General features: G+C 41.2%; 1 pseudogene; it reads left to right on the plus strand.

The window, feature by feature from the left end:
• The first annotated feature begins 27 nt into the window (after window positions 1–27).
• On the plus strand, window positions 28–4599 carry LOC132849285 (piwi-like protein 1; annotated as a pseudogene).
• The last annotated feature ends 1401 nt before the right edge of the window (window positions 4600–6000 follow it).

Raw genomic sequence — 6000 nt, forward strand, 5'->3', positions numbered from 1 at the left:
GTCACTTCAAATGTTTACTCACAGTTCATGTGCAGTCTGAGACAGCAGTGTGGAGACCAGCGCTTTGTTGACGTCTGCACCAAAGTGCTAGTCGGAGTCGTCGTCCTCACCAAGTAATAACACGCATCAACACTAGGCTCCTTTAAACGCACATTAGCGTAGTTAGAGCATTACAAATCGGTGTCATTATAATAATTAACACGAGTGCTACAGTATTTAAGTATTTGATATGCTGATTGTGCATCTATGCTTTACTAAAAAAAAATTCAAAGGTATAACAACAAGACCTACAGGGTTGATGACATCGCTTGGGGCCCAATAACACCTTCAAGAAAGGAGACACTGATAGAAGTTTCAATGGTTACTATATGAAGGTAGGTAGGAGTTATAATGACGCTTGTGGTTTCTGCATTTATGCTTGAGCCTGGTTTCTGTTTTCTTTGCGGATTTTTAGCAATACGATCTGCAGATCACTGATGAGAATCAGGTACTGCTGATCAGTCATGTTAAAAGAATGGGCCCTACAAGAGCTCCTCCACCAGGTCCTGCCTTACTCGTCCCGGAGTTCTGCTACCTCACAGGTCTGTCTGAGGGCTAGGAGAACCAGACACTTAATCATTGTGGACAACTTCTTATTGTGCTCATTATTGTCATTTGCGCAGGTCTGACTGATAACATGCGCAACGATTTTACCATCATGAGGGATCTTGCCACTCACACCAGACTGTCCCCAGAACAGCGGGAGAACCGCCTCAACAGATTCGTTAGCAAAATAAGCAAGTAATAAATGCGACTGCGCTTTAACTTGTATAGTGAAATATGCACTTAACAGTCAACAACGAGAGAAGCGCTCTAGAGTTGTTAGAAAAGCGTGTGGATATTCGATTCACTGCAAGTATGCAGTGTCCATATGGGTTGTGTATTTACAGAGATTCTTCTACGTAACACATGCCTGAACATATAGTTTGATTCTGACTACAGTCTAAATAGCCGAATGGTAGGTAATTTAAATTCCTCCTGTGTTTGTAGCAAACAAATTTACATGATATCAAGAACATATTGTGTTGTTAACGTTCAAATAAAATAGCCTCGTTGTTCAAAGCGAATCTCTTCCAGGAACGCCAGCGCTCAGGATGCACTCGGTAGATGGGGTCTAAGCTTTGAGAACAAGATGCTGAATCTGACTGGAAGAGTCCTTCCTGCTGAGAGGATCATCCATGGAGCAAGAGCCGTAAGAGGAACCACAGAACGAACACACAAAATGGTATGCGCTTGTGTCTCAGTCTTGCTGAATCAAGTATATTTGTGTGTTTGTGTTTGTGTTTGTGCAGTACGAGTACAACCCATGGGTCGCGGATTGGTCTAAAGAGATGCGAGGACCTCTGATCAACGCCATACCTCTCGGAAACTGGCCGATGTTCTTTACGCGCCGTAACGCTGACATCGCTCACTCCCGGATGCAGGCCCTCAACAAAGTGTCTGGGCCCATGGGCATCCAAATGCAGAGGTCAGGAATGTGAGGCAACTCACTTAACCAGTGTTGGGAAAGGAATTTTTGGGAGTTACAGAGAATTTCTGTCTCATGGGCTAATTGACTTCATGAAAGGGACGTTAGTGTGTAACTGCATTTGATCAATGTCAGAAATAATGTTGAAACACCGGTCATCAGTTGGGTAGTGCAGAACTTTTTCCTAATGTCATCAATATTTAGCTGCAGTTGATCAATTAGAGAGAAGAGTGTATCATCTTAACAAATAAACCTCTTTTGAATTGGAACACAGAGCTATTTAAAAGCTTGTTTCATTCATCATAGCGTATGTTAGTAGAGTGTCAAGAGCATCTATTTTATCCAAAGTAATCTATCATGTCCTAACTGTTAAAAAGAGCAGTGCAACACCTCAGGCCCTCATGACCATAGCCACAAAAATCGCCCTGCAGATGAACTGCAAGATGGGAGGAGAGCTGTGGAGCATCGAGATCCCGGTACTGTTCTGTTCCTCAAGCACTTTTTTTTTCAAAGTGTGTCTTACAGAGCCGTGGTCAAGAGATCGTCGATGGACTCTGCAGGGTGTGTGACGTCCTCTGTGCCGAAACTGCTCATCGTGTATCTTGTCACACTGCAGTCTTTTTGCTTTACTTTTTGCTAAACTCCGGATATCTATATGGCATATGGCACTGTGACTGCAGTGTAGTTATATTTAGCAGTAAAAGTCAGTCATTTACAATTGACTTACAATACTTTCACCCACTACTGTTTCTGTGTTCAGGCCCAAGCTGACCATGGTGGTGGTGAAAAAACGCATTGCTTCCAGATTTTTCACCCTCCTCCTGGGACGGTCATCGACACCGAAGTAACGCGGCCTGAGTGGTGCGTTTAGATTTTTAATTGATCTTAAATGTTTAGATGTGAGTGAATTGATGTTTTCTTTTCTTTCTCTGGCTGTCAGCTGTCATTCTGTTCCCAGTTTCCAGTTGCAGTTTGTGTTTTAAAATGCCGATGGCTTGATTTGTCAGGTACGACTTCTTCATTGTGAGTCAGGCCGTGCGCATGGGCAGCCTCACCCCTACTCACTACAACGTGGTGTACGACAGCAGTGGCCTCAAACCAGACCACATGCAGAGACTCACCTACAAGCTTTGTCACCTGTATTATAACTGGCAGGTAAAAGCTACATGCACGTTTGTGTTCATATGTTTATAATTCTTGTTTATCATGCCGATTGACGAAGTAAGCAGGATGTAGACATTTTCTTTGATCGCAGGTCTATTCGCATCGTCTGATCTAAATGGGAGAACGCATCATATTGCATTGTTACAGACTTCTACCAAGATTTTATGGGAATGTTTTGTAAATCGAGACAAATAATAATCTAGTGCATGATGGCTGAAGTCAAAAAGTCTAAAAAATAAATAAAAAAATAAAGTAAATGCAGAGTTAAAGATTAGCCATAACTACACGCTAGTAGGTATTTCTGGCATGTTTTCCACTGGTTGCCATGGTGTTAATTGTAGCGGTTGTTCATCTTTACACACAGTGTTTACACACATTTATTCTGTGTAGGTAAATATATAACGTTTTAATTTGACCGAACCGTCTGGCTGAGCTGAAGTCGGTAAGTGAAGTAATATGAAATGCAACAGTTTTTTTTATTGTTCAAAGCCGGGTTTAAACTGTTTTTCAGATGCTATCGTCAGGTCAGCCATAATATCCAGGCTGAAGCCCAAACGACGGCCATTTTCGATCAGTAGTGCACTAAATAGTGAACAGAACACAGTTGTGATCCGTGGGGAATTGCGGTTATGAAGGAATCCGAGAATTGTGTAGGGTTTGGCCTTGGATGTGTTCGAGTAGCGCAGCTTTTACGCAGCGCAGAGCAGAGCAGCGCAGGATTTACGCAGTGAATTACACATAGCATATGGGGGTTAAGTGACACCCACATTTTTACATACACACTCAAAAACAAGAGTTTTGTAGTATGGGATCTTGTTTGTTTGTACCTTCTCTGTATATTTTGAATACTTTTGTCATTCTGCGAAACGTGGATTAGGATTTAAATGCTTTTCTAAAGTTTATATGACTGAATATCTGACTGTGAATGAATGGCAGACAGAGTGTCTGACTGATTGTCTGACTGATTAATGGACAGGTTTAATTAGTTGTCTGATTGAATGTCTGACTCACACCTTGACTGACTGTGTACAGTGTGCAGACTTAAGAACTAGGATTGGAGAAATTCACGCCCTCTAAAAGGTTCAAGATATCTCAGAGTCAAAAGTTTAATCTTCAAAAGTCCTTATAATTCCAACTCCCTACATGAGGCACTAATAATACAGACATATTTCGAGTGACCAGCCATTGTAAAACGGTTGCTATCTGTTTACAAGCTGATTTCTTTCTATTCTACAGTAGATGTTGCGTAATCATTAGGGGCAGCTTTGCAGTCTGCCCCATGTAGCTGCAGATACTTATTATTGCACCTTGTGGTCAAAAATGGGATCTGCAACAAGCATGTGAAAAGGCTTGGCTGCAATCTTGATTGAACATACTGGCGCTATTCCTGTCTTGTTAGTTAGAAAGACCAGCTTACACAATGTTACGTCACCAGACACACGTGACATCTTAAAATGCTCAGCACTTTAAATGCCCAGCACCATGTCGAGAACTTCGACACGGGTGTTCTAATGATGTCACGTGACAACAAACACGTGCACGTCAACCCCCTATATGAACGGAATCGCAAATCTGCCGCAACGTTCACGTGTGACGTATGAAAACGCTTGATGTAATAAGGAGAACTGGATTATGTGCATTCTCGCAACGTCACATACTCGTATCCTCTCGCCTGCAAAGGTATTAGCACCCTTTCTGTCCACTCGCCTCCAAAGGTTTTGGCACCTTATGTCCACTCGCCTCCAAAATTATTGCTGACCCGTGGTCCATTTCTTGCTTCCTCAAGCCAACATCAAAGTTTTAAAAAATCTAGTTTTCTATTTAAAAAACCAAGAAATTTCTATTTTATTTGTGTATTCTATGATTCCTGATTGTAGGGGAGGCCTATCGATGAAGAAGATGGCAGCGTTGTGGTTCCAGTGGATTGAGGTGGCTTTATGGAAGGCTTTTTCAGACAGGTACAAACATCTTTGTTTACATTCATCACTAAAGTCATTTATAAATGATGCGGAATTTCGGTCAAATCACTAAACTGTTAAAGGACATAGTGTAAGAAATGTAAAATCAAGAAAAGTACTATTAATAAAAAAATAAAATGGAATTGAATACATAAGTTTGTCTGAACAAATTGACTGAATGTGTTTCAGGTGGAGGAAGTAAGGAGGTAACATTTCTAAAATTCCCTCGCAGGTGAACAAAGTGAAAAAGAAGCACAGTATGATCCTCTCAGCTCCCAACCCTGACGAAAGTGCGTACACACTCAATAATACACGAAAAACACACACACAAAAATAAAACCTCCATCTCATGCATATGTCCCTGCTCCCAAATCAGTTTTAATCAAATATAGCTATTGGAAAGCTTTTTCACTGGAGAAAAGTTTTAATGAGATACAAATGTCTTGATTACTGCATGTGATTGATGGAAAATAATTTCTGAAAATAATTCATTCTGTTAAGGACATCTGCAGCACTTTGTGTCATGGAAGCTAATGTACAATGCTCGGTTTGTGTCACAGCGCTGGCTGAAGGCATTGTTTCAAATGCACACACACACTTGTGCAGTTCAGACTAAATATACCGTGCTTGTGTACTGAGCAGTAAAAACAATCAAATTGCACACACACACACACACCCCTAATGTATCCTTCAGGAAACATGCGAAGGAAACCTCACCTTTCCCGACTTCAAATACACGCATTCATCTGCTTTAAACACTTCACCAGTGTAAATCATGGTGAGATGTAGAAGATGCAGTAAGTGTCACATATAACGTGCGCTCTGTTGTCTTCACTCCCATCGGTAGTCTTGCTTTCACTTGTTGTTGCAAATGCAGATTTACAGCTGCTATAAACGCAAATGAAAACAAGAACTAACTTGTTTTATGGACATTCTGCGCTGACCAACCTCTGGTCTACACTCAAGTATGTTTTTACTTGTTTAACTCTGCACAACGTAACATCTGATTTCTGTGTCCTTTATTTAGGGACCAAAGAGGAGCTCAAGCAGCTGATGGTCAAAATCAAGAAAAATGCCAATGTGACCAAGAAGCTCTACTCTCTCTCTCTCTCTCTCTCTCTCTTCCTGGCTTTCTCACTGTCGAGGGAAGAAGGTAGTTCTGTAATACAATAAGGGTTCAAACCCCTTCTTTGTGGTTTATCCTGATAATGAATGTCATTGTGCATCCATTAGCGAGATCTTTCACTGCTACAGGATTACAAACTCCTCACACCTAATTTCAGTTTCCTACCAACGTGTGCATTGTTTGTGATCTGCGGGTCAAAAGTCAAACACTTCAACTGTACTGTATAAAAATTGCATTTTCTGCCT

Source organism: Tachysurus vachellii, chromosome 7, assembly GCF_030014155.1.
Source record: "Tachysurus vachellii isolate PV-2020 chromosome 7, HZAU_Pvac_v1, whole genome shotgun sequence".
NCBI classification, from domain to species: Eukaryota; Metazoa; Chordata; class Actinopteri; order Siluriformes; family Bagridae; genus Tachysurus; species Tachysurus vachellii.